This window comes from Nipponia nippon, unplaced genomic scaffold (assembly GCF_047370975.1).
Source record: "Nipponia nippon isolate SJK-2023a ecotype South Korea unplaced genomic scaffold, ASM4737097v1 scaffold_3, whole genome shotgun sequence".
NCBI lineage: Eukaryota > Metazoa > Chordata > Aves > Pelecaniformes > Threskiornithidae > Nipponia > Nipponia nippon.
Window position 1 is genome coordinate 118958079 of NW_028262347.1, and position 21359 is coordinate 118979437.

Consider the following 21359-nt stretch of genomic DNA (forward strand, 5'->3'; position numbering starts at 1 on the left):
GACATTGACAAGACCAAAATAAAGTTACTGGATCCAGTTCTTCAAAAGATGGTACAGAGACATTTATGGAGAAAGCACAAGAGAAAAAAAAAAGACCTAATCTTTGAGGAGAGTGCTTTGCAATGAGAGACCTCAAACTCTTGATCTTTTTAATTGAGCAACAGGGAAACAAAATATTTGATTATGTTAATTTCACAGGAGAAAATCCTCAATACTTGAGGGCTTTTCAGCCTGGTGGAAAAGAGTCAACCAGAATATGTCTCTGTAACCAGAAGCTGAATATAAAAACTACAAATAAAGTCACGCATCAATAAACGCCTCCATTTGAAGGAGCACAGAGGTCCTATTTAGGTCCTTAGAGCTCTGGGCTGACCTCAGTTTCGAGTAGCCCCCACTTTAAGTCAGAGCAGTTTTGCCAGTGTTTCACTTTTTAGCATCCTTTCTTGGGCTGCCTGTTGGCTTCCCTTCAGCCACAGGTCTCCTTCCAAGCCCCTCTTCCCATTGCTGATATCACCCCCTCCGTTTCCAAACCAATTTCTTTCATGCAGCGCAATAGCAGGATTTTCAAAAGAGTCATTGTAGGTTTGCTTATCCCCGCACCGTGCCAAGACACCGGACATCTTCGTCTTGCAACAATGTTCAGTCTGTTGTACGCAGCCAGAACAGGGCATAAAATCTCTTTGATATCTGCAGAGACAGTAAGCCGATTCTTCCATTATTTTATTTATTTATTCAAATTAAAGTATTATGGCTCTGTCAAAAGAATTCCCTTCCATAATTTCTATATTGCGGCTTCATCATTGTTCTTATTGTTATTATTCACTTAGACGTACATCAAGTCACAATATCTTGAAAAGCAAGCATTTAAAACAAGGATGTCCTTGTTGCAGACCCTTTTGGTTGCAATAGTAGGATGGGTGCCACTACAATGTCATTCCTCAAAGATATTAATCAATTGTTAATCAAGTGTTGCTTTTCTTTTTCTAAGTTAGCAGACAACAGAAAAATTAACTCCATTACTAAATTTGCTAATGGATCCCCCTATGCTCTAAGGATTTAGCATCCGCAGAAATGTTTCCCTGGATCATGAATTCAGCTCATTGTTTCAGGGTTATTTTAAATAAGAGTTAGTCCATAATGCCTGTTTCTATGTAATATAATGTCTACACTGTGATTTGATAGCTGGTGCCGTAAACCATTAAGATCATAAAAGGCTTGAGCAGGCAGTACAAGCATCCGACATGGGGTTTCACAGTGTTTAAATAGGGATTGTGTAGCAATTGCTTCCTCTATCAAAGAAAAGCAACATTGTACTTTGAACATACATAACCAGTTTCTAGTGATAGCATTTCAAGAATACGGTTTTATCTTTGTTAAATGGGAAGGCTAAGACTAAAGCTGTCTGAAAACTTGTCCAGTACATAGTCGGTACCAGTATTGGGAAAAAAATCAAGGACTGGGTCACCTTCTACTTGATAATCCATGTTAGTGGATGGCATGTAATGGATAATCCCTGTCCTTTTTGAAAGGAAAATTCAGACGGATTCACCATATCTTTAGGTTTCACCCATATGTGCCCGTTGTTCCAAGACCTGGGACAGCTTAGTCACAGACTGTGCAAAGTTTTGAGAATCACAAATGATGCTTGGTAGGAAAATTGAAGACAGACGTGAGGAAGGCTAGAAGCACTGTTAGCAAGTGGGACTGAAATTCAGCTCTTGCCCAAGTGGAGCAGTGATTTCAGCTGGGTATCATTCTACACAATGCTCTGTTATGCCACATGTAAAAAGTGATAATCAATGCATCAGTACAACAAGTGCATCATTTCTGGAAGTTTGAGTAAATGAAGGCAATATGTGGCTGTGAAAAAAGACAAAATCTGGAAGCTAAATAAGTACATCAGACATGCTGTGGTTTCTTCCTGCTGTGTTTGGCTCTGGTGAGACATCAGAGAGAACAGCATGCCAGCTCCTGCTACCACGCGTCGAATAGAAACACAAACCTGCTGGGGGGAGTCTGCAGAGAGCCTGCGATGAGAGCGATCGGTTCTAAGTGTAACCTGGGCCTGCAAGAAGAAATAAAGCGTGTGTTCGGGGGGATCGTTTCCTGTAGAGAAAACCCAGGGAAAGAATAATGAAGGTTTTGATATCAGTGAAGGACTATCACGAAGTTGTTAATAAGCTGTCCTCAGTAACCATTGGGTTGGAGAATTAGTGCAGGGTTTAAACTGTAAGAGAGGAGACAGGTTAGGTATTAAAAAAGGTTTTATTAGTGGAAGCACTGGAACAGGCTACAAAGAAGAGTGGAAGGTGAAATCTTCAGAAGTTTCTGAGAGGTCTAGGTGGCCTGTGAGAGTCTGCCCTTCTGATAATCTGCATAGGTGACAGGACGGAGAGCAAATGTACCACTCCCACTCCTCTCTGCCTCCAGTTCCCATCATCCACACTAAGGCTCACTTCACCAGAGGCCTCCCCTGCAACCTGTCCAACTCTTCGCAGGCAATTTTGTATCTCCAGGCAGGTCTGTATATACCCGGGAGCTGGTGATGGACTCTGACTAACCTCTAAGAGGGATGGGAGAGAAAACTAGAGCTAAATGGCAATACCTCTTCCCTGCTGAATCTTGCAGCATAGTAATACAAACTGGATACTTGGAAGGGTTTGCAGAGTCCTGTGTTTTGAGGGATGATTCAGCCTTCCCATATCTCTGCTCCCACCCCCTGTTGTTCACAGATAATTATGTTTATAAGCTTTATTGGAAATAACATTCTGGCACATTTGTTCAAACCCCTTTTTTGTTGTTATTCTCCTGGCAGCAGGACAGATTTATTCTTTGCACGTGCTGCTCCGTGAGCCATGGACAGGCCTGCGTAGGCTCACCCATGGAAATGGGGTACGGCCACAGCTCCTGGAATGAATGGAGAGAGGCACCAATAAACGCAGGGTCACAACCCAGGTGCAGCATCCAGGGCAGCATCTCTGAGCAACAGCAGCGGAGGGCAGCAGCTCCAGGTGTTATCTTCAAAGCAAAACGCAGCTGCCACCCTGCCATTTGCCTGTCCGGCTCTGTGCGCTGCCTCTCACCTGCTGGCAGCCGCCCACGCGGTGCGGCCGGTCACTTCTTCCGTAGGATTTCCAGAAGGAGAGTTGGTGCCAATATGGAAGTGAAAGAGCAGGTGATAAGCAAGACAGCCTCAAGTCTGCAAAGAGACTACTCACAAGCCTGTCCCTGAGCCTGCTGCCTTAAGAACAGAGCAGGTCTTATGTTTGTACCTAGAGAGGACAGGAGGGGCAGTGCCAAAGAGCGAGGTACTTTTGAAACGATGATGCCATCCCCAGAGAGGCAGTTCCTTTTGGGGCCATACGTGAGCTCTCCTAATCACAAGATAGTTTGGGACCTTCATTGCTCATTATTTCTTCCTGCTACTATCAGTTTTTGATAATATTTTGGGAGATATTTCCTCACCGTCTTTCAGAATTTTTCCAAATTTTCATTTTGCCAACTGCAGCTTTTTACTGACTTGTTCCTACTCATGACATATTTAATATATATATACATACATGTATGTCTTTTCACCAGGGCTGCCCTCTAAGCTGTGTGCAGACAAAAAATAAAAATATTTGTTTACTTGTTAAAACTTATGTTGCTTATATTGCTTGTTAAAACTTATATAGCATTCCTGCACTTTTTATGTCCAGAGGTTTCCAGTGTCCTCACAAACAAACAGAGTAAAGATGAGGAATAGCTAAAGCGGGAAAAAAACCACACTCAGAATTTGCCTACGATCAATATTCGGTATTAGAGTGGCTTCAGTCTTGTGAGAGATCTTTATAAAAGTTACACCCATCTGCATCAAAGCGTATCTGCAGTCAAATAACCAGTGCACAGGGTGGAACAAGAATAATGTTTGTAGTTTTAAGGAGCTACTAAAACAGCCAAAAATTAAGGAATCGTTGTTTTCACTGTATCCTCTGCTCTGGAGACATTCCTTTGTAATACCTACAGGAACAGATGCTGAGGTGAGTAAGAAAAGATATTCATAGCAGGCAGCACGAAGGGAACCATGCAGTTGGGGCCATATCAAAAAGTAAAAGAAAAACAAGTAACAAAGAACTTAGAGATGCAATAGGTGAGAATCAGGCTGATATTCTCAATTTCACAGTAGCCAACAACCATATAAAATAGGATAATTATATAGAAAATGGAAGAAAAAGAAAAATACTGAGAGGTTTAACTTTCTTTGTCTTCCCTTGGGATAGATCTTAGCGAGATGTTGGACACCTCCTGTTGTTTTCACTAATGCTTGAAGCTGATGAAAATGAACAGTTCCCAACATGTATATGTAACTCAGACTGTTGTACCTGTGCAGAATCTTACTAATAATTAGCTTGCGTATCATCTTTGCAATTTTTTTTCATGGTTAAGAACATGCTTTATGCCTATTCTCCTCTTGGATGAGACTTTGATGAGCATTCACACAAATGGACTCTGCAAGTTGAAAATATCACAGAATGACAAACTGAAGCAAATGCTAGTGATTATGCACATAATTCCTAAACTCAGAATTTAGAGTGAAGAGCTAGGAATTGGAAACAATTATCTTGTGAATGAGTGATTTTGGCCTGGAATCATCTAGAGACAGTAGCTTGTGAACCTTATCTATTCATCCTTACAGGATATAAATTTTTTTCTCATAAATTAGCTATTTAACAGAACACCACACGTAATTGTGCATGCAGAATTGAAGAGTCCGGTACCTTACCAAATGGTTACTACAATCAGAAATTTGATATAGTTGTTATCCATGCTAGAATGTGCATATTCCTATTCTTCATTTGGGCTAAAAGTTACTCAGACCTTTTAATGGACACAAAGACAATCTTACCTCTCATGGAAATAAAACCCCAACAACAAATGGCAAAGAGGGTAGCAGTGGCCCTCCTCTGGCTGGGAGAGAAGAGCGTTCTCTTCTGAAGCAGTGGCATCCATCAGTCCCTGCAAAGCCTAAATTAGCTCTTGAAGTTTCATCATCCTCCTGTTGAGGAGAGCTACCTTGTGGGAACAAGTGTGACTACAGGCTGAAGTTACCCTCAGGGCACGACTACAGCCAGATGTTTACCACTTTCAGAGAAGACATATTGGGGGGGGGGGGGGGGGGGGGAGGAAAGAGGGACAAGGAAGAATAAACTACATAATCACTGCACAGATAAACAACTATTAATAAACTCAACAAAAAAATGAAATGGTAATAGCTATTTGCGTATATAATTAACACGATGAATAAGACTAAGCAGCTTATCTGCTGAGGTAATGTATATTTTTCCATCAAACCAATCAGTGCTGAATAATGACTAGCATAATATATGGGTAAATATAAGCACTTCTTGTTTCCCTAAGATGACAGCTAACTAATCAACACACATTCAAACTGGAGTATAAGTATGATTAAAAATAAAAAACTCAGATAATATGGATTCATTTGAAAAACTTAACCATTTGATTAGAGACACTGGCATGATCTTTGCTAGTTGTCCCCATCTAGGATGGCAAACATGTCTGTCTGCACAAAAAAAAAAAGCACAAACTGATTGGAGGATAAATCAGAAGAAGATTAAGTGTTTAACATGGCATTTTAAAATGCTCTAATTATACCGTAATTAACAACCCTGCATATTAAATTTGCAACTATAAAATATAACTAGGCAAATTATATCTACCCGCTCTTCAGAGCAGCACATCGTACTTTATGGATGCTCACCTCGTGCAATTTGGTTGAAATAGGCGCTTCCTCTGTGTGCAAGCAAAGACAGGTGGTGGGTTTCACCCGCTGAGATGGGAACACCTGCCAGCACCTGCAAGAACAGATATTTGGAGGTAACAAATAGCTCAGAAGTGATTCACTATGTTCCTAACAGCAAAATATGAGATCTCCTTTGCTTCCAGCCTGGCAGAGACAAATATCACACTCTTGGAAAGCTAGAAACTGAGTCCCTCTCCAGAACTCTTTCCTAAGGTGGGGGACCCTGCTTCACCAGTATCACACTGGGGAGGCTGTGCTTCACCAGTTGTTGCAGTGGCTTGTATGTGCTCCTCTGGGGTTCTGCTCTGGTTTATTCTGTAGCTCTTTGGATAAAATGGGCTGCCAGAGCAGAGAAGAGGATTTGTACAGGGATGCCCTTGCAAGAAACATTTTTGTGTGTCCTATTTCTTCTTAGAAACTACATTACTGTGTTCACTCTGAGTATCCGAGAGTTGTTTTGTCCAGTTTGAGGGAAGGAATAGGCTGATGACTGAGGCACCGTATCACTTCTTTAAAGCAGTTGTAACACGTTTTTTTGCTGTAGATGTTACACCAGTGACCCAAGTAATGAAAAACACAAACTCTACGGTAGCTCTGCCAGTAACAGCTCTGCAGCCCAACAGCTGACAGTCCCTCTTACAGTTCCCAAATTAATTCCCTTGGTTTCAGATGGAGAATTTTGCATAATTTAACAATCAATTATTGATTCTTAAGTGTGAAAGTATTTTTTTTTTACATATAAAAAAGAGAGTTCAGCAAAAGGCCTCCGAAGTGATTAAGGAACTGGGGCACCTCACACATGAGGGATGGCTGGGAGAGCTGGGACTGTACAGCCTGGAGAAGAGAAGGCTCAGGGGAGCATCTCGTCAATGTGTATAAATACCTGAAGGGAGGGTGCAAAGAGGATGGAGCCAGGCTCCTTCCAGTGGTGTCTAGTGACAGGACCAGAGGCAATGGGCAGAAACTGGAACACAGGAGGTTCCCTCTGAACATCAGGAAACACTTTTTCACTGTGAGGGTGACCAAGCACTGGCACAGGTTGCCTAGAGAGGTTGTGGAGTCTCCATCCTTGGAGATACTCAAAAGCCATCTGGACATGGTCGTGGGCAACGGGCTCTAGGTGGCCCTGCTTGAGCAGGGAGGTTGCACAAGATGACCCCCAGATGTTCCTTCCAACCTCAGCCAGTCTGTGAAAGACACTCTCCCTCCACTGATACCTCTGGTCGAATGCTCTCTCTTCTATGGTATTCTTCAAAGAGGAGAGATGAGCTGGAAAGACTGCATGTGAATGTATCTGCTTGAAAGAGAATCTGTTGTTCTCCACTGTAAAAAAAGTTACTCCACACAGTCTTATCAGCACTCTGGAAATTTCTTAAATTGCCTATTAACAAGTACCTGGTCTGCGTATTGCTCATCTGCAAATACTGTAACAGCATTTACTCCCAATAGTCCCTACTCTGATAACTTTAAACGATTACAGTGTGTTACATGATGATAAATAGTAAAGAAGCCTTTTTTTTTTTTTCTAGGAAGAAAGGATGATCTATCAGATTGGGTGAAAAAAATCTTAGCAATGTAGGATCAAGTATCTCTGTGCTCATAATTTCATTATGAAACGTGGACATAATCAGATTTTGGTGTGGGCAGATGTTTATCATGGGAGAAATCTTAGGGAAAGAACACACTAAAATCTAACAAAGTGTCACCGAATACAAAAAGTTACTCCTTGGTAAGTTATTCCTGGAGCTCACAGTTCTTTGATAAACAACTAACATAATGTCAAACTAAATAATAAAATCAGTTAGTTAGAAACTTAAGTATGTTACTATACAACAGTCAAGGTCTCTTGGAATTGATCACAGGAATGCTAATAGACCATTCATTATGCATAGCTTTTGAATTCAATGCCACTGTTATTTTGCCTAGATCTTTATTATGCTGCTCTGTAAAGTTGCCTTCATAATTAATTTCTACAGGAAGGGCAATTCATTTCACTTATATTAAGCAATTTTGCAGCTTATGAGAAATAACCCATTGCCCTGCTTCCTCAACACACTTTCCATCTAGTATTTATGTGCAACTGGAGCCACTTTGTCTGTCTTTCTCTCTCTCTCTCAGTTGAACTTTGCATACAGCTCAACAGCAGTTGATGCTTTTGTTCCTGTTGCAGACTTGTCCATTTTCTGGTGCTTGCACTACCTCCATTTTCACTACATAATTAGGGTCAGATGCTAGTTCCTTGAATTAAAGGGCATTTGGGCTCTCCTTCCAACAAGCCCTTCTACTCCCTTCTTGCAAAACAAAGCTGTCACATGCATTCTTTAGATGGTGTTGGATTACATTACACCACTTGACCACACTTGCTGCACTAAGATAATTATGCCAGGTATTTTGCTGATAAAAATCACCATGGCATTAGTGTATGCTGTGGAGCTCTATCAATTCATGCCAGTAGAAAATTGGGCTCTTTTAGGGACAGAGACAAAGCTCAGAGTGGCCGTCAGGATTCTAACCAGATTAACCAGCATTTCTGGAAGCCCTTCAACAAGGCAGAAGTAAAGGGACCAAGGAGTAAGCAAATGTACTTCCATAACAGTATCAGACAAACGTTCTCCTGCTTGCCCAGCTGTTCATCATCAGGTACCAAAGAAATATATCCTTTGCAACACTCTTCATTTTGCTGATCTGCTGTACCACAGGGCAGCTCCTACAGCTCACTCAAGCGCTGTTACTGGCAGCACTATAAACAGAGATAAAGAAATTGGGTAATGAATTTTGCACTAGAAATTCCAAGAAGTTCATAAAGGGCTGTTCAGGAGAGAGAAAAAACTGTTCACAGTGGAGTTTTACTGGGACTGAATTTGGCCCAAAGCATTCGTGAACATTTAAGAGGACTCCCTGCTCTTGGAGCCTACACAGAGCAGCTCATTCCTGCGAGCCCTCGGCCACCCTGATGAACTTGCAGCATGGATCAGCTGGAGCTGGGGTTTGCCCTTTAGCTTCTCAGTGTTACATAGGCATTTAAAATATACAGCAAGAGGTTGTTGTGAGTTCCCACTAGAGTCTGAAACCGAGAATCACAGACAGTGAAAACAGAGAAGGACCTCGTGGGGCAGCACACCCACCAGTGACTGCCCAGCCAGGGCCCCACGGAATGCTTTAGCCAACAGACCACTCCACTGTGTCTTCCCTATCAAACAGACCATACAAGAACACTCCTTAGACTGAACATTGGGGGTAAAAATCCTGATTGCCGCATTAAAATTAGTTTTCAGTAACCACCTTGACTTTAAAATTATTCTTCATTCACCCCATTTTAACAAAGTGAAGATTACTCCACTCTTTGGATGAGAATATGTACTATTTCTATCCCCAGAAGTAGTATATATCTTATTCTCACTCTGCCAGTGCTTTTTATTTGTATACTGATTCTACGTTAAGGCTTGTTAGTTAAAGCAGATGGCAAATCGTGCATTAACCACATCTCTGGGTCTGATCAGAAGATTATTTTGGAGATGAATTGCATTCTTTTTAACTAACTTCCTTCACATTCTAATATCAAGAATGTCTTTACTCGTATATAATAGAATACCATAAAACTATGTGAAAATACTGCTTTAATGCAAAAAATGGAGGACGTCTCAGAGAAAAAAAATATTCCCTACATTGTACAAAACTAGTGCAGTGCAACAATATAATAAATCAGAGTGTTCTCACAAGGTGAGTTGTTTTGTCAGTTGAGTGCTTGAAATGCTATCATCTAATGTCTCTGTGGAAATGGCTGAAAGAAACAACAGATGTCTCAGATTTTGCCTTTCATGTCGTATTAAAATTGAGGTAAGATGGAAAGGCAGACGAAGGGTTAATCATCATTTTTCTCTCCCTGGAACAAGTTCATATGAACACCGCTTACAAGAGGAGGCAGCAGTAACTGAAAGACAAAAAGCAATTTAGATAATGATGAGCATTAATAAACCAAAAGGTTCATCGAGAACACTATTCCCAAGGATAAAAGGTAGAAAGGAGCCAAGAAATTCTGCAAGCTGCTCATCTGAATAACGTAGCAGTGCCACTGCAGCCTTCAGCATAGCCATCTTGTATTATTCCCCTCCAAATGCATTCAGCTGAGAAGCTCCGAATTAGATGCTTGTGATCTGATTTGTGCTGGGTACTTTTGACTTCACTGTCTCATTCAGTCTTGCAGCTGTGGCCTCTGAGCTGCATCTCTGCTGTGCAGGGACTGAAAAGGTGTTACCTAAGTAAGGCTCAAGCGACTTCGAGCATCTAGCTCAATGTTTACAGCAGGGCTTTCCGCTGCCATCATCCAAGATGTCTCCATCTCCTACTTTCATCAGCTCCCCACACTGCCTTGTACGTGAAACAGCAACATGTGCCATTGTTGATTATCTGCTAAACAACAGGAAATATTAAAATCTGCTTCGCATTGCTATGGTAGCCACTTACACTTTGCGCGAGAAGCCAAAGCAAACACCCAATCCCTTATTCTATTATTTTCTCCTTCTGCTCCTGGAGGAAGATGGATATGTAATTTGCATTGGCTATATAAAGCATCTCTTGATAAGATGAAAACACTTAGAGAAAATGCGTATGCAAAGTGTGACCCAAGCAGTATTTCTGAGCCTGTATTTCAGCTCTGGGAAGAGCGAGTGAGCGCACTCTGGGGACCAGACATTCAAGCAACGCTCCTTGTGCGTGTCACCGTGCATTTGGCGTCACGCAGCCCACGGGAACGGCTGGCGGTTGCAGGCAGCGCGCTGCGATGCTGCCTGCGCTGCCCACTGCACCGCTCACACCATGGCTCCCTGAGGATGCCTTCTCCACCGCTCCCGCATCTCCGTAAGCAAAGGGCCAAGTATTAAACTCTGAATCATCCCAGGCTGTGTACAGCACCGCTCGACAAAACATTAGAGAAAAAGTGCCAGAGCAGGTGCCAGACTATAAGTGGTAGTATAAGCCACTTAAATAAGATGCGCAGAAATCCAGCTGAGATACTTTAAAAAATAAAATAATAATCCTGCTTTTGCATTCCTGAGCTGAAATTCTCTAGAGAAGTTCACACAGAATAGGTTAGCTTTGATCTTAAAAACATTACACTTCAAATAAAGAAACTGAAGAGACAATGTTTCTTTCCTTGGTTGTTTTCATTTAAGGCCTCAATCCCAAGGCGTAGACACTGATGGGCTGTGCTGATGCTAAATGCCACTGAAAATTGACAAAACCCAGTCTTTAAACCATTCAGTGAATGATCTCATATGCAATGCCAAAGGCTACAGGCACTGAAAAAGATTTGGCTGGTGGGTGGTCTATGTGAACATGTCTTTAAAGAAGGCCACTTCGAAGGCCACAGAACAATTTTTTAAAAACTGCATAATTGACTGATTTCTGGATACTCCCTACAAAGATACAGCACTATGTATTTATATACAAATGCATGGGAGTCAAAACACTTCTGTACCTACTGTCAAAGGTTTCAGACTAACTGCAAAGCAGGTCTAGTGTCACGTACGTGTCATTATAAGGACTGGTTTGCTTTTGTTTATAGCATTGCTAAAAATATGATATGGAATAAAGAGTTCAGTGGCAAGTTTTGGCTAAAGCCAAATTTTGGGATTGTTTCAGCAGTTGCACTGCCACTGATTTTGGGTACCTGAAGGGAAAAAACAAAACAAAACAAAACAAAACAAAACGAACCTATTGCCACTTGGTTGGGAAGCTGTAGCACCTCACCACCTTGTGGCAGCTCTAAAAACCCAGCCAGAGATCCCTGTTGTGGCCAGGAGACCTCTTGGCCGCACAGTTTGGTTTTGCCAAAACAGAAGGCTTGGACAGATGGAGCAGGGACATCCTGGAGAAGGTGGTCTCTGCACTGCCTGAGCTGGAGCAACCTGGAGATGGGCAGCAACAGCCTTTTTGCCTCAGGAGGGTGAGGGGGGCCATGGTAAGAGGAGATGGCGTACACTGAGGCTGTGGTGAGAAGGAGGAGATGGAGTGGGTGGGACTGAGAGTCACTTGCAGAGGAGAGTATGGAAAGAGGAGGGGAGAGCAGCTGGGAAAACAGATGACCTGGGGGTCAAAGAGGGTCAGTGAGGTCTGTAATACCGGGACCCATTGCCCAGCTGGAGTGGATCCCATTATTTCCAAGTGTCAGATTCCTCCCCAGCCCCACAGCTGATGATGGAGCCCACTGGCAAAGCATCTCCATCACCTCTGGTGGGGTGTCCACACTGCAGTGAGCCCCCTCCTCTGGCTACCAACCCCTCCAGACAGCAGCCCTGAAAAATTCGTCCTTGGTGATCACTCATGTTTGGGAGAAGCTCAAGACTATTCCTGCCTGCCTCCTGTCCCTCCTCCCCCTAGGTTTTAATATGCTAAAACTTAGGAAATAGCATGCAGAAATATAACATGAAGCATTACCCAACTGTGAAACACTTGCAGGTTTGTTCCCACAGCAAGCCTGGCTTGTCTTACCTTATCTGTACGCTTGAGGATGCAGTCTTTGGTATGTGATCACATAATCATTTTCCCTGTGGGACCCATCTTATTCTTTCCACTGCCATTATTAATAGTAACCCTGCCAATCTCGTTGCAGGAGCTGGAAAATGTACAACTAAACGCCAGAGCCTGTTAGAGGTAGTTAAGGCAACGTTCTGTTAAAGACAGTATTTATTTTTTTTAAAGTTAGGATTACTGTTTGGATTATCTAAGAGCATTTACATTGTTTATTTACATTGTTTGTTAATAATTTAATTCAATTTTCTACACTGAATGTAGATTTTTTTTTTTCTGGAATATGGGGATTTAAGGTCTAGTTTTAGGCCTGCGTTTATGGCACAAGGTAAAAACTACTTTCCTCTTGGTGGTAAACAGTTGTGCATGTGGGTTAAAAACAAGACCTTCGAGTAAATCAGGTGTTACAGTTGTTCTCACACTTTTCAAAACAAAGCATGCCAGCTGGAGAAATCACAGGTAGAATAAGAGAGCACCATTCCTCGCTGCTTACAGAAAACCTGTCCTGCTTCCTAACACGTTAAGAAGAAATACCAGAAGGGAGCTCATTTCTATGAGAGCTGCTTGAGCCTGAGCATGGCACCATGATGCCCTGATGTGAAAGAGCTACATTTGAGTACTGAAACCACAGCATCAGCGGAGCAGGTGACTCCCCCGGGGTACGGAAGGAAACGGTCCCACTTTCTGCTGCTGGCTACCCTGCAAGAGTATTCTCTAGAAGAGTGCTCCATACTCTTCTGTACATCTTGATCCACCACTCTAGCACATTTTCATTCCCCATTTAGGTTTTCCAATACTTACATGAGATACCCTCAAACTAAATACTCGGGTAGATTGCCTTCCCAAAGTCTTTGACTCTGAACCATACAGGAAGGGTAGCCGGAGTGGTGCAATGGCCATGTTCCCTCTTATTTTTGAAATAACTCACATCTGGACCAGAACGTTTGCAAAGTTGCCACTGCAGAAAAAGTGATCCGTTTTGAGAAGTTTGCACAGCTCAGTAATACTGGTGAAACTGCTCTGATGTCTGCTGGGAGCAAAACACCACAACTCCTGCGTGGCTCGTCTTCCTGGGGCTTTCATTTCTGGAGCATCCAGTTAAAGAAAAGCCTTAAAGACTGTGATTTTCAGAAAAAGCTGAGCGTTTATCAGCCCAAAGTCAGTTAAGGCCTCTAGGTGGTATTATAAGACAAACACAAAATAACTGCCCTTTGAGGATGGTAAGTTAGGCGCTCAACTTTGCAAAGAAAAGATTTGGGTCTGAGTGCTCTAAACAAAGGCTCTAATCTTGACAATTCTTCGCTGGAGCAGGAAATTACAGCAGCAGGTGCAGGAGGAAGGAAGGGAAAAGGGAACGCCGCGAAGGGGGCATTAACCCCGCTATTAGCCCAGGCTGCTGTAACATACATTCCTGTCTCATGACAGGATTAGAGCTACAAGTCTGAGCAGCTCCATCCCCTGCAAAGAGGGGAAGACAGGGAGCCACTTCGTCCTCTGCTGTCACTGAAATCGGGTCGCCCATGCCTATGGCACTGCACACACGAGACTACTGAGGCAGGAGAGTCATCCCTATGGTTTGTGCAATACCAGCAGCTCCACGATGTTTACAGGCTAGTTGTTCAAATAGGTATAGCATGGCTTTGTAGCAAAAATGTCACACCAACACTTCCATCCTGGCTCTGGTTCCCCACGCCAAATGAACTGACCTACAGCCACGCCAACTTTTGAAGAAACCACTCACCCCTCCGCCAAACACATACACACGCCTCTGAGCCGGTCTGGAGGCAGCAGAAGAGCCAAGAACAGGCAGTCTTTATTGAACAGCAGTTTTCTTTGGAACAAATGCTTGGCAAAAAAATACTTTTACATTTTTACTTCCTACAGTGCCTCAAGAATTATGTCTGTTTAACTAGCATGTGCTTATTAAACTGGTAAAGAAGGCATTCTGGTGTGGTTAGTAAAAAACACAGGCAATTGCATATTGTGTGGGACACGGTCCAGCTTCCCTAGCTCATCTGAACAGCCTGTTCTGCCCTGTCATAAATTACATTTGACTTTTATAAAGGAACCAGCTGTATTTTATGGAAGTAAGGGCAGATCCTCTGACCAAATCTGTTGGCAGGAAGAGTCTGGAAACGAAGGTGGCTTGCGGAGGTGAGAATCACTGCCTGTCTGGGGAGAGCTGGCACTGCAGGTCTATGAGATCTCCTCCAGTTCTGGCTTTGGCATAAGCATCGGAGTTAGTCATGAGTCTCAAGCCCATCCGGGTCTGATAAAGTCCTTGGCATGCACCGATGGTGATTTAGTCTCTATTCTTACTCTTTCTGCTGAAGAACAACAGACTGCAATCAAAAACCACTACAAATTGTTCCACCCACAACTCATTTCTACAACTTACCAGTGCTGACAGATGCTAATACCTTTCTGTCTCTTTCTATAAGCTATTTACATCAGCAAATAAATCTTGACCCAGTCTGAGCTGGCAACCTAAAGATGAACAGTTTGAATTTCAATCTCCTATCTTATACTCTCTCACCAGAACACATTCCCGCACATCCAGAGCTACTAAAAGCCAGCCACACTTTCAGTAAATATAAGTTTTCTAGCTCTGCTGCTTCTAATGCTTTACTGTCTTTGTCTCTGCTCTGGACAGTTAATATTTCAGTAATGCTTTTGAAATGTGTCTTAGCCTTGAGTTCCAGGTTAAGAATCAACTAGCTTTTGTCAAACAACAGAAAATCATCCTCCTGTCAAGAGCACAGGAGGAAAATATCTTCAAAATACTCAGCCAGCACCTTCCAGTTCTCTGATGTCTAGGATGAAGCCAGCTGCCTCAGTGGGGCTACCTCAAGTTCAAGGTGTCTACAAATGGTCAAGTAGTACAAGTCGGACAGAAATGTATGAAGAAGGGAAGGGGGGGAAGGGGAATATCAAACAAAAACAAAAGACCAGATCAGATCACAGTAGGAATTCCAGTTCAACTAGGTGGGCAACATTTAGTATAGGAAGAACCAGCCTGCTAGTGTGTACTTTGTCTCCCCCTGCCTTTCTGCCCTCTCCATTTCTTTCACCTGCTCAGCAGACTGAAAACATTGCACTGATCAGGTATTTTCCAGGTCCACTCTACTTACGATGCCTTACCACCCACCCTTTGGAGCTGGGACAGGGATTTCCCACCTGGAATTGCTTGGGGTTGTTTTCAGTTTGCTTGCATTGCAATGGCACCTAAGCAGCTCTAGCTGAAGCCTATGCTCATCATCCTAGCTGCCATAAAAACTCCTGGAGACAGTGTGCCAAGTAAACCTCTCCACCCCCATCCTCCCAAAAAGAAGAATCAGCTTCAATAGATAATGCAAGCAGAGACCAGTAGAAAGGAAGCGCTACCAGTGCTGTCATTAGGCAGCCTCTGTTGCTGTTTTTCCGTCTCCTTTTGCCTATCAGCAGCCCTTGGGCTCAAGGCTCTGGGCCTTTTGTCCTTGCTTTGCCACATTCAACATGTGGGATTCATCACCCTCATAAAGGTAGCATCTGCTTTTAACTATGCAGGAATTCTATAAAGCATTGTTATCGTTGCTCCAAGAGAAGAGAGCTATCAGCACAAATCATACAGATGAACTGAAAGAAGATTTTCAGGATTAATAGGTCTGAAATATTTCTGACAGATCAGTTAAAAGATGCATTAAGGCAGAATATAACGCTCATCAAGCTCAAGAACTGCTTTTCTTTCCTTGACTTCTACCCATTGGAGCAAATCCTAAGCCACTAAGTCAGCTTGTTGACGTGCTAGGGCAGGAATAACGGAAAAACACTAGTAAAAATACATTGCAAAAGCTCTGTACTAACACTCTGTATCTTAACTCAGCATTACTGATATTCATAACAGTTTTTCTTCATAGGGTTGCTCAGTATTCTGGGCAGCCAGGAACCGCATTCACTTTAGATCATTCTTACTTAAGGTTCAAGTGCACCTCTGTTGACATAAACTTGGAGAACTATATCCAGGGAATAAAAGTTAGCTCTACCTTCCACAAAATTAAATCAAGAAAGATGACTGCAATAGAGGACAGTGACAGAGATCCTGCTTTTGAAATATTAGTGTTATAACCAGAGCGATTGCCTTCCCACTTTGTTTTGATATAGATCAGGAGAGAATCTAACGCTGTATTTTCAAGTGAAGAGAGGGGTAGTGGACACCTTGGAGGAGCCACCAAGAAGAAGTCGAACATCTCCTCGCCAAGTCACCAGCAATGGTGGAGTAGTTGTTCTCACCTCCTGCCCATTGCGTGGATTAGGGAGGTTTGGGCTCTCAGCCCCCATCCCATGAGCTGCAGGGCTGCCTGAAGAGGCTGGAGCAAAGCAGCCCCAGGAAAGGCTTTTGGGCTGGTAGAGCCTTGCTGGACTGGAGTCAGGCCTATGGTCTGATTCATTAAATAAAGGGCAGTTTCTGTACCAAGGCCTCCAGACCAGCGGGGAGGTCTGAGTGTGAGACCTTCCCACCTGGGGACAGGGAGTGACCCAAAACTGCCTTAACTAAGACAACTGCACCTTAGCAGCTGCTTAGCCAGCAGCAGCTGCTCCAAACAGGAGCCACCTCTTAGCAGGTGTCCCTACATGGGCAGGGACACTGCAGCGCTTAGAATCATTGAATCGTTAAGGTTGGAAAAGACCCTTAAGATCATCGAGTCCAGCCATTAACCTGTCACTGCCAAGTCCACCACTAAACCATGTCCTTAAGCACCACATCGGCCCGGCTTTTAAATACCTCCAGGGATGGAGACTTCATCCTCCCTTTGCTCATAGACAGACTATGCAGTCATGCTTGAGATGGTCAAGCTGTCAATACCTCATCTCCCCTAAATAACACCACTTATCCTATGCAGCCGAGTTCACTTTTATGGCATTATGGAATCCCTGGACACTTACTTACAAATATAAAGACCGCATTGACTAATGCTTCAGCCAATATTATGTTTGTATAGTTCAAAGTTAACTGCATGACTGATTCATGCTGAAGGAGGATGGCCTATTATCCATCCTGGGAATAAATGTAGGTGTTGCATAAACACACTTAGCTGCCAAATACAAACTGGATTATGGCTTTATTCTTATATAAATAAAACACCAACTCCCTCCCATAATGGTAAACAGGAACAATATTTAAAGGACCTAAAGTACATGATGAGCAGTCTCAACCATTTTACAAAAGCAAATGTAATAATAGAGGAAGAGAGAGGTCTTATAAAAATATTATAATGAAAATGGCATTCAGAAATCCATTAGCAAGTGACTGTGCTTCATCACAGCACTGGGAAAGTATTTTAAATGTAAGCAAAGATCTTTGCTTTTAAAATCCTTAATGAAGATGTAAAGTACTAAAAGCCACCGGGAAGTCTTAAAAAATGAAAACAAGACCATGCAACAAAGCTAACACCTTGGTTCATAATGGATTACAAGTCAATACTGTTGGTCTTGCCTACGTTACTGCAGACTACCATTATCTGAGTGAATGATACTACAACACTCACCTACATCTTTTTCCTTGGCCTCCTTATTTCTAGTAAGATTTGCTTCATTTATTGATTTCCCTGATGGGTATCATAGCAATGGATGAAACAGGACCATTTATTCAAACTGCCTTTTATTAAGATAAACAAAATGCATTCAGGTGAAAACTCCTCAGAACACTAAGAAAAGATGAAATAGGCACTGAAAAAAAGGTAAGCAGAATACTTGCAGAGGATTGGCTTTTGAAACCTAGCTTAAAGTCTGTTCTTCTGGCAGGAAACAATGTAATCTGTACATTGCAAAACTCCCAACTGTTTTTAAGGAGAAAGTTAGGGTTTACTAGGTGCAGAAGCTCCTAGTTGGGCAAAGGGATCCTGTATCCTGTAGCAACATCTGGACTTCAGAGCCTGCCCATGCAGATGGTAAAGACACTACTACTTAAAGACTTCATCAAAATGTCGTGCACCAAAAGGAGCTTTTTCCCAGAGATGTATACTTAAGACAAAACCTGTGGGTTTTTTTATATGACTACATTTTTTTTTTTTTGACAAGTGCTTACCTTCTGTCATTTTGTTGTCAGATATGGCTATAACAGGGTGCGTTGTGCAGCCACCGAATGTCTTTGAGGAATGCAAGGGCAGTTTATAAGGGCAGAACTTCACTTCAATCAACTCATTCAGTAGCACATTGCTTACTCTGCCGTATCAAGGAAGAGAAAATGCCCTGGAAGTTGCAAAGCCCTGTAGTTTACCCTTTGCCAAGAAATTAAGTGAAGAAAACCAAGCTGATACCTCATATTTGTTAATGCAAACCACGATTAAAGGAAGAATGGCTTCCAAGATAGGTGGTATCTGAGAAAAGGATATTTTTAAGTCTGCATCCATTGCTTTCATATTTGGAGTGTCTTCTGCAGCAAGAACAAATGTCGTGCCTGGGCTAGTAATGCTGTGCAGCTCTCCTCAATAAGCCATCTCCCACTGCTGAGCTGGAACCAGTGCATTTGTGCTGCAGGTCCTGCTTAATGCACATTTCATATGCAGGGAGGTGTGCTGACAAGTACCAGGGAGGATGGGGATGTCCCATGGCCGGACAGCAAGGCACATCCCTCCACATGGGCAAGTATTTCTGCCATATGGCAAGTTCCATCTCTCATCACTGGCCTGTACAAGAAACGTATCTATTTAGTGGGAATCCTGTATCGTCATTTACTTAATGATGCAAGGGCACTGTCTCAGCTCCTCTGGATATTGTATTTTATTTGCAGGCATGCTCAGCCTGCAATACATTACACTGTTGGACATGTAGAGAAAAGCAGTCATACAAGCAATAACTGAAAATTAACTGCTTGGCTAGGACTGAACTCCAGCACCTTTATAATGGGAAATAAAATCCCCGAAAATAATCAGTTGTAAAGCAGTCCCCAATGTCTCACCTTTGGCCATCATTCCATCAGAAGTCCGACAAACCCCTGGACTCCTGGGTTGCTTTCTGCTACAGGCAGCATCTGCTCCTGTTTTACACTTTCTGAATAGGTATGAGTGGCACAGCCTCCTTGCACCTGCTTTGCAGTGCAGAAAAGGTTAATGTTCAACCCTAGATTGTAGCAACCTGGCTTTGAGCTCTCAATTATCTTGGATACAACCAAGTACACTTTTCTAAGGTGAGAGAAGCTGATGTAAGAGCACACAGCTGCATAAGGGATGAGTGATTCACTTCCTTATGCCTGATGGAAAAAAGTCACTGTCTTAAGTGTAAAAAAGTTGATGAATTATGGGATTAAAGAGGTGGATCTTGCATTTGAATAAAAGAGAATGCAGCAGACGTTCAGGGTTGTGAAACCACTGTTTATGCACTCCACAGCTTAACGAATAGCATAACAATATATAGACATTGATTTTATAAGTTAACATAATGATTTCGTACACAGTAGCTATTATAAAGCAATGTGGTGGTTGTTTTTTCTGTCAATGCCCAGCAGTAACCCGTTATTTGCTGTCTCCCTGTGCAAGAGGGGAGTTGGCAGGAATCTTACCTTGAAGTCAGTCATAAGACTTATTTTTAAATGGTTGGTAAGAGGCCCTCAAATGTCCTACTTCACTTAAGCCTTGCGCATGTCAGTACACATTTCTTCAGAGATATGAATTAATGCAGTTAGTTTTTATCTCTTCTAGCCTCAGTTTACCTTTACAATCCAGATTCTGAAGGCAGGATGGGAGGATGACTGCTTTTTCCTACGCACCAAAGCTCTTTGTACGCAGCCACCTCTGGCATGAATTTTTGCTGCTCAGGGAACGTGAGCCGACAGAGAACATCCAGGACGTGCAGTTCAGCCCCATGCATCATCTCACACGATACCTCTCATACAATTATCAAGCTCCCTTTTAGGACCAGATAGACACTACTCACACTTACTCTGATTGCAAGGCTATTCAGATGCTAAACCAGAGGTTAGGCAATATTTAACTACCCATTCATAGCATCAACCTTACCTTATAGCTTTTCTCCCTCAAGGCTCTTTTCCCTATCTACTTGTAAAGAGTAATAATTTCCTCTTTTTCATGCTCATTTTGATAGGATGAGCAAGCAAAGCTCTATTAGTCTCTCTGAATCAAAGGCTCTCTATTTCCCAAACTTCCAGCCCTTTGCTCACTTGCCCCACTCCCCTCTTCCTTCACACTACACAATTAGTTGCTTTCTTAGCAAAGGTAACTCAAGTGCAACTTGTTCCATTAACTCTACACAGGCACAGTGACTGCCATGGCTAGTAAGCTTTGAGCAGGAGGTACTCAAAGCTTGACTTAAATGCTCAAACTTAAATGCCTGTGTTTTATTAGGAACACTATGGCATGAAGTACAGGCTCCATCTTTTGCCTTTATGTTTGGTTTTCAGAAAGGCACTGCCTGCTTGGGACCTCTGCTCAGATGAAAGAGTCCATCCAGTTCTCCAAACTCAGGACCAAGGGGAACCTCATGATTTAAGCAATCCTTTCCAGTACTTGCTCTCCAGGTACCCTGCAGTTTACCTCTACACGGATTCACAGAAGTCAACAAGAGAAACTCCCTAAAGCCTTTTTAGACAAAAACTGCTTATTTGAGATAACACAGAGTATAAAAGACTAAGGTGCAAAAAGCCAGCCCAATAGTTAGCATCAAAACTTAGATCAAGGTACACACACCAGCAATGCAAGGTTAGGCAGAAAGCAGCCTATCAGCCAATCACACAGAATACAAAACAGAGACACATTCAAACCAAACTGAGAACTGCACAAAAGCCCTCCCTTTCTGTGGGGCTGCTTTAAATAGAGTTACGGGTCTCAGCAGGGTGACCACAGGTGTAGTTAGGAGCCAGTAATTGCTTGGTGGCCTCAGCTGGGACAGCTCAGGTCCCAGCCCAGGAGCCTGATGCTCGTCAGTTGAGGAACACAACCATACGAGAACAGCATGGTTCTGCCCCACTTGCAGATCTCCCTCCTTGTCTTTTCCCTCAGCTTCTCTGTCTCATGCTACTCACTCCTTTTCTTTTTCC

General features: G+C 42.8%; 1 long non-coding RNA gene across 1 annotated transcript; it reads right to left on the reverse strand.

Annotated features, from left to right (window-relative positions):
* Positions 1-1042: 1042 nt before the first annotated feature.
* LOC148054865 (uncharacterized) lies at positions 1043-19324 on the reverse strand. The gene is made up of 4 exons (XR_015706808.1): positions 19266-19324; positions 5759-5852; positions 4886-4995; positions 1043-2065 (listed from the first exon to the last, which is right to left on the reverse strand). It is a non-coding gene; the product is annotated as an uncharacterized LOC148054865 (long non-coding RNA).
* Between the last annotated feature and the right edge of the window lie 2035 nt (positions 19325-21359).